At 35.5% G+C, this 8,535-nt stretch overlaps 1 long non-coding RNA gene across 1 annotated transcript in view; it reads right to left on the reverse strand.

Moving 5' to 3' along the window:
• The window catches only part of LOC129034051 (uncharacterized), a 233,291-nt gene extending 225,194 nt beyond the window's left edge, over positions 1 to 8,097 (reverse strand). Inside the window, exon 1 of the long non-coding RNA XR_008501743.1 lies at positions 8,045 to 8,097. This is a non-coding gene — a long non-coding RNA (uncharacterized LOC129034051). The remainder of the gene's footprint in view (positions 1 to 8,044) is intronic.
• Between the last annotated feature and the right edge of the window lie 438 nt (positions 8,098 to 8,535).

The following is an 8,535-nucleotide window of genomic DNA, read 5'->3' on the forward strand; positions in this document are numbered from 1 at the left end:
ATTGAATTTTTTTAAATGTGACTATTTTTCTGCAGCTATTGATGGTTGCAGAAAAAGTACTTGACAAAAACCAACACCCTTCATGATAAAAGCCCTCAAGCTAGAAATAGAAGGAAGCTTTCTCAATCTGATAAAGAGTATCTGTGAAAAAGTCACAATTTACGTCATACTTAATGGCAAAAGACAATGCTTTCACCTTAACATCAGGAACAAGACAAAAATATCTGCTCCCACAACATCTATCTAATGTTGTACTGAAGGTCAGAGCCAGTGTAATTAGATGCAAATTAAATAAAAGACATCCATACTGGGAAGGAAGAATTAAAATTATCTCTACTTGCAGATGGCATGATGTATATACAAAAAATCCTAAACAATTCACTAAAAAACTACTAGAACTAAGAAAAGTGTTTGATAAGTAGACAGACAAAAAATGAATACACAATAACCAATTCTATCTCTATACACTTACAATGGGCAATCAAAAATGAAATGAAGCAGAGCATCAAAAAGAAAAATACTTAATACATTTAACAAAAAGTGTAAAACTTATACTCTGAAAACTAAAAAGTACTGTTGAAAGAAACTGAAAAAGACATAAATAAATGGAAAGACATGCCATGTTCATAGATTAGAAGACTATTTGTCTAAGATGGCAATAAATATTCCCAAAATCGATCTACAAGATTCAATGTAATCTTCTTTAAAGTCCCAGATGACTTCTTTGCAGAAATTGACAAACTGATCCTAAAAGTGAAGGGACTTAGAGTAGCCAAAACAACCCTTAAAAAGAACAAAGTAGGTGGAGCCAATTTCAAAAGTTTCTACAAAGCTATAGCCATCAATATAGCCTGGTACTGCCACAAAGGTGTCATATAGTTCAATCAGATAGAATTTAGAGTCTAGATATAAACCCTCTGATTAACAGTCAGTTGATTTTCATATATATATATATATTATAAGCAGAAAATGATTTTTTTTTTACTTTAAGTTCTGGGATACATGTGCAGAATGTACAGGTTTGCTACATAGGTATATGTGTGCCATGGTGGTTTGCTGCACCTATTGACCTGTGCTCTAAATTCCCTCAGCCAATTGATTTTCAATGAGTCTATCAATGCCAAAATTTGACAGAGATGTGGACCAATAGGTTCTCATACCTACTGCTGAGATTATAGTTTGGTACAATTATATTGGAAAACTGTTTACATTATCTAATAAAGTTGAAGATGACACATTCTACAACCCAGTGATTCTCCTCTTAAGTATATTTCAAAAAAAATGTCTAGCAAGAGATTGTTTTTGCAAATAGAGACCTGAAAAAATGCTCAGGAGAGCATAGTCCACTGTTTAAAGAGAAACACTGGAAGCACTTCAAATGTCGATTAACAGTGGAATGAATAAGTAAGTGATTTATTCATGCAATGTATTCATATGTGCAATGTAAAACTACAGTTTTATGTACTGACATGTGGGAAATGCAAAATGATTATGTTGAGTGAAAGAAGCAAATCACAGAAGCATATATTTAGTATGGGTCTACTTACATAAAGTTCAAAGCAGACAATACTCAATATTACTTAGGGATATAGGTATATTACTTGGGGAATATATCTATATATAAATATAGATATATTACTTAGGGAAATATTTATGCCTTATAAAAATATAAAGAAAAGCAATGAAATGATAACCACAAAATCAAATGGATTGGGTTCTCTGAGGTAAGGAAGGAATGGGATTTTTTAAAAAGCATCATTAGGAGCTTTTAAGGTTCTGAAAATGATTTTTCCTTAAACTGGGTAATGGGCAATAGTTTTCATTACATTATTCTTTTAAGCATACATGTATATGTTGTTCATATTAAATCACAAGATTTAATTTCAGCTTCCTTCACTGAAAATTACACTAAACTTCTCACTTTGAAGACCGGAATGTCAAAATTTGAAAGAACATTGGTCCATGAGAACAGAAAATGCAGCAGATTTAATGAGAAAGAGTTTGGAGACAAGGAGACCAAACAGAAGTAACTTGCTGCCTTAGTTCCCTCCTCTCATTCCATTCCCACATGTTAAGTGAGCAAATTAAAGACAAACAAAATCATTCCCACTAAAAAAGATAAATAACAATTAGAAATAAATAGCATGGGTCATTGCATAAACATTCCAATAAAAATTGGAAGAGCTATAAGAGCAAAAAGCAGGTAAAATACAATTCAGAAAAAGATTTACTCTAGAAAACAGGTGAAAAATCTTCCTGACACATTACTCTTTATTTTCAAATAAAGAAGACAAAAACCCCTTGAGCAAAAACAATTCAAAGAAGAAATAAGAAGCAAAAGAAAATATAAGACAACAAAAAGACATGGAAATTTTGCTGTCAGTGATTTGGGGAAAAAAGATAACGTCTTAGAGATTGATAGAATAGGATATTCATAATTCTTGAAGAAGGTTTGAGTTCAAATCTTAGCACTATCATCTACAGTCATATGAACACTGAGCAACTGAAATCCCTCTCTGAGCCTGTTTTCTCATCTATAAAATCAGGACAAAATTTATTTCAATGGGTTTTTAAGTATTAAAGGAATAATCTAGTCTAATAATAGCCTCACAGAATGCACTCAATAAATGTCTCTCCTTTGATTCATCTGTTTATCTCTGTTTGCCCCTGTCTTTGTCCTCTCCATCTGTCTGTCAGTCTCTTACTTAATTTTTCTCTTTAATAAAAACTACAACTAATTCTTGGTTATTTATGCTAATAGAAAACAAATGAATAGGAAGAATTTAAATCTGCAAAGTATTCAAAAGACTCCCTCAACTATTAACTTCAATCAAGTTTTCTAGCTAGAATTTTTCTACAGTTTATTGCAGAGTCTATGCTGATGTACTAAATTTGGATATTCTACAAAGCCAATAAAAAGAGAAAGAAAGAAAGAAAGAAAGAAAGAAAGAAGAAATGGAAGGAAGGAAGAAGGGAGGAAGGAAGGAAGGAAAGAAAGAAAGAGAAAGAAAAAGAAAGTATAAACGTGAGCTCATGTATTTGATGAATGAGAAAATATTATTCTAAAATAATTCAGTAAATGTGACCCATTTGTACTAGCTCCAATCAAAGCACTAATAATGTAAAGAGATGAACAAAGAAGGAAGAGGGTATAAAACATCCTGATTAATTATTCTACAGAATGGACCATTGATTGAATTGCTTGGGTCATTCATTCCTTGTTATTATCTCAACCAGTGCTATCCAGTAGAACATTATGCAATAAAGGAAATATTCTGTATCTGTGCTATCCAATATGGTAGCCAAATAGTCACATGTGGCTATTGAGCACCAGCAGTATTATTACTATAACCAAGGCACTGAAATTTTAACTTTACTTAATTTTGCTTTGTTGAAATGTTAATATAAATAGCTGCATGTGGCTAGTGGCTATTATTTTGGACAGTGCAGATCTGTACTAATTAAGTCATATCATCCGGTAAGAAGAAATAACTTCATTTAGATTCATTTTCTTCATCTTAAACAAGTCTCTTGTCAGTAATGATTATGTCCCTTCATATAGTGACCAATTCACAATAGTAGCAGATCTCGCTTTCCATTACTCTCTGTTCTCCTGACCATACCATCATGGAGGGACAAATAACCCTGAAATAGTTAAAGATATAGTGTCATCAATGAGCAAGGCTAGACTATTGGTGAAGCAACATGCTCAATAGATTTTTTGTCCATGTTTTCAACTATATAATAAAAGACATCCTCAGGCTTATTTTCTCCACAGCCCCACAAGGTGTTTCTAATGCTGTTTCTCATAATATTCCTCAACATAGGCTCATGATTCCCTTATAGTACAAATCTTTGAGGACTGCATTATTATTCAGTCCAGATTCATAGCTCTCTTGGGTCTGGAAGGAAATATTTACATTTCAAAAAAAATTAATTGCATACCCTTTACGAAATACATGCTGAATATTGCTTTTCTCAGTTATGATTTTAATAACTACTGGACAGCTATAAATTCCAGAGTGCACTCCTGGAAAGTACTTGAACACAGGCAACTATGTGACCATGTCAGTGAAGAGCATGTGGCCCTGCACAGGTAGTCAAATTCAAAATAGGAACCTATTGGGAAACTTAAGGACCCTAGCAAGGACTTGTGGCCTGAAGGGAATACCCCATCTCTTCTAGGAGGTAAATAGCACTGATTGCCCTCCCTAACCTGACTTAATGTTACTTTATACAGCTTCTGACCTCCAAAATATTTTCACAACCCTTTCGAACAGTGGGGTGTGTTACCCATTTATGGCCTTTGATGGTAAATCACCCTTTGCTGTGTGAATATTTTATTATGGGGTTTAGAGCAAATGTCCCATAAAAAAGAGACCATCTTATCCTGTTTATTCATGGTGCCAACACCCTCCTTGTATATAGTGAGTGCTCATTAGATATATGTCAATTACATAAAGAACAACCATAATTGGGATAAGCAGAATTCCAACCATGCCATATTACCCTTGGATGATTTAAAAGAAATTGTTAAAATATGTTTAAAAATAATAAGGCTTAATTTACATGGGTCCTTCAAATTATTGCCATCCTTAATGAAAATGATACATCAGAAACACAGCTTCTCTCCCAGGAAATATTTCTTCCTGTGTTTCCTCTTGACCAAAATAAAATGCCATGTCAGTCTCTCCCTCTATATTTCATTTCTTCTCTAATTCTTATTTACAGAAATAGTTTCACAAATTTGTCTTATATTAACTTTCTTACCCTATAAACAATCTCTAGCCAATGAGTTTCCTAATTTTATTTCAAAGCTGACTGTCAGGTCAGACTGTTCAGAGAAGCTTGATGTGCCTATAGTTGATACACACGATGACTACAAGAAGATAGCATCAGATTCTGGAATATGTGTAAAACCTGAGATTTTTACTAATGGAGGAGACTGGCAATGGACATAAGTATCTAATTGTCTTGAGTTTTCCACATTCCAGACACTAAAGAGGGCTTATGGGGATCCAATTAAGGTTACTAGAGTGTATATTTTTATAACAGTAGTTTAAAGAATTAAATGACTCTTAAAAAGGAGTAAGAACTATGTGGAGTTTAGGAAAAGTGGCACCAAAGAACAATAATGTTGTAGCAGTTATCTACCATATGAGAATGTTCTGGTCACTAAAGTGGCACACTCTCTTCTGTGAACTGGAGAAAGTACCCACATGGTCACCTAATTCCATTTCTTATGAGTCTATTCACTAATCAACCTTAGGTTACAGAGTCTATAGCACCATTACCTTAGTACCAAGAAAAACGTTCTTTGGTGGTGGGCACCATTATTATGTTCACAGGAAATAAAAGCTTTGTTTGTAAATTAATAAATACTCTATTCTAAACATTAGTCAGTTCCCTGAGGCTCATCAGATCTGGGGCACTGACAAGTTTAGTTTGTGGATTCAGAAAGAAAAGACCCTTGGATTGTGCATTGACATTATAAACCCTCTCTAAGAAGTCAGGCTGTCTCTTTTTAATATCTCCAACTCATTATCTTTATTCTCAACATTCTATGTCTGAAAACACCTTGACAAGTCCCATTCTTTTCACTACATTTGTGAATGTATTCTTTTCTCTCTAAAAGCCAGAGAAGCTGTGGAAGATGGGCATTTGCCAACTGCCAAAATAAGCGAAGCTGAAACTTCTCATTTCTTGACTTGGGGATAACTCCTTTGTTTTACCTCTTATATTGGTGTTGAAGCAAAGCATCTTCTGCATCAAATTCATTAACCCTACAGAGGTCTGACTAATGTAAAGAGAATACATTTAGGAGCTAAATAGATGTGGTTTGAATTTTAGATCCATCATTTGCATTCACTTGCCATTTGAGATTAGACAAATCCTTAACCTCTCTTACCCTCAAAGTCTTCATCTGTGAAAATAATAATACTTATATCACAAGATTAGGAGTATTTAAGGAGTCTGTATATATTTAAGTATCTGGAACTTAATGGGTATTCAAAAGTATTCATTTTCTTTTCCTCAGCATAATTTTCTCTGGCTAATAGCTTTGGCATTCAGTAGCATTTGCAGCACCCATAATATCTTAGTGAAAGGGATCATTCCAATTACTATTCCAGCCACTTTTTTCTGAAATTGCCAAGCCATAGTTTATCATCCTGTGTCCAATATTAGTTATATCCTTACTACCAGCTGTAACTACAAATGCATGAGTTATATTGTTATTTTTAATAAAACTATTTTTCTACAGTCTTTTAAGGGACACTTTGATTTATTACATGCATAGTCTGTGTTTGGACATCTAATACATGACTTAGCACAAAGCAAATCCTCTTTCTAATAATTACCATAATAAGGTTGTTAATATCAACAAAATTTATAGGTAGTTGAATATACAGTTATATATCACATGACAACATTTTGGTCAAAGATAGACCACACATATATGACAGTGGTCACATAAGATTAAGATACTATACTTTTACTGCACTTTTTCTATGTTTGGATATGTTTAGATACACAAATACTTACATTGTGTTTTAATTGCTTGCCTACAATATTCAGGACAGTAATATGCTGTACAGGTTTGTAGCCTAGGAGCAATAATAGGCTCTACCATATAGCCTGGGTGTGTATTAGGCTACACTATCTAGGTTTGTATAAGTACGTTCTATGATGTCCAGACAAGGATGAAATTGCCTAATGATGCATTTCTCTGAACATACTCCCATCATTAAGCAACACAGGCTGCATATAGTTAAGCCAAAGAGGAAACAAGGAATTTGGCCATCTATGTATATTTATTACAATATTTCCCTTACTGGTTGGTTCCACCTGAAATCTGTTCTATAGCACTGATCCTGGATAGTCTATGCCCAAGCTTTGGATTCCAATTCTAGCTTTTGATTTACAGCCTGTGTCTTTGAACAGAAAAGACTGTATACAGCAAAATGCATAATAATGCAGACATGTAGATAAGCACAAGCCCAAGATCCAGGGGAATCTTGGATCCCCTGGAAAGAATTAGAATGGAAAGAATTAGAATGGAATTAGAATGGAAAGAAATTGTATTCTGGGGAAACAAGAACATTTCTTGCATTCACTGTAGATTTCGTCAAACCCTGTCCTATCCTTGCTACCAGCTATGTTACTTCTGAGTAAGGCACCAGGATTTGTGGGGAAAGCCAATAAACATTTTACAAGGTAATAAAAATACTGGCAGGCCAAAGAATTATTCAATCTATCTGGAAGGCAAAAGAGTCAGACTCAAAGATTTTGAGTGATTTGGCTAAGTCGGTTTTGCACCAGTATCCGAAAAAGATGTAAATAGGAACATTAATCACAAGTATGCACAACCTTAAAAGAAAAAAACTAACCTATATTCAGCTAAACCTCTCCTGACTCTTGCCACTCAGAGATTCAGTTAAACTTCTCTTGACTCCCAATTCCATTGACTGTTAACAGTCTTCCCACAACATCTGCAAGTTCAAAGATTCATTTCCTCCTGCTTCTATTGCCACTGAATTTCTGTCTTCTTTATTTCTTTTTATTGAGAGGCAGGGTCTCATTCTGTTGCCCAGGCTAGCGTGCAGTGACACGATCACAGCTCACCATAAACTCAAACTCCTGGGCTCAAGCAATCCTCCTGCCTCAGCTTCCTGTGTAGCTGGGAACACAGATGCATGCATCTACATTCAGATTATTCTATTCTATTCTATTCTATTCTATTCTATTCTATTCTATTCTATTCTATTCTATTCTATTTTATTTTATTTTCTCGTAGAAACAAAGTCTTGCTATGTTACACAGGCTGTTCTTGAACTCCAGGCCTCAAATGATCCTCCCACCTTGGCCTCCCAAAGTGCTCAGATTACAGGCGTGAACCACTATGCTTGGCCCTTGGTTGTCTTTAATTCCACAGCACCCTCAGTCCCTTCACCGGTTTCCAAAAGAAAGACACCACTAAAACAGCACATTTCTTGAATTGGAGAGACTTCCCGAAGACCAGGGGCGACACATGGAGAGGGGTTACCTCAGAGAGCTCACATCCTCCCACAATCTCCCGGTTGATCTCTCAACATCTCTGAACAACCAACAGAATCTCTTGTATCACCCAAATGAAATCGATTTAGAATATACCCTAATTCCTTGGGGCAAAGGAAAAGGGAGAGCATGGTACCACTCTAAACTCATAAAAATCCTGTCCTTCAGAGACACGTTTCACTTTCTCTGGAGAGTTCCAGTGAACATCATTTTCTCTGGCTCATTACCTGTGATATTCAAAATGGTGGTCTCGGCCAGGAGTGGCGGCTCACGCCTGTAATCTCAGCACTTTGGAAAGCCAAGGCGGGCGGATCACGAGGTCAGGAGTTTCAGACCAGCCTGGCCAAGATGGTGAAACCCCGCCTCTGCTAAAAATACAAAAATCAGCCAGGCGCGGTGGCGGGCGCCTGTAATCCCAGCTACTCGGGAGGCTGAGGCAGGAGAATCACTTGAACAAGGGAGACAGAGGTTGCAGTGAGC

This window comes from Pongo pygmaeus, chromosome 2 (genome assembly GCF_028885625.2).
Source record: "Pongo pygmaeus isolate AG05252 chromosome 2, NHGRI_mPonPyg2-v2.0_pri, whole genome shotgun sequence".
Taxonomy (NCBI): Eukaryota; Metazoa; Chordata; class Mammalia; order Primates; family Hominidae; genus Pongo; species Pongo pygmaeus.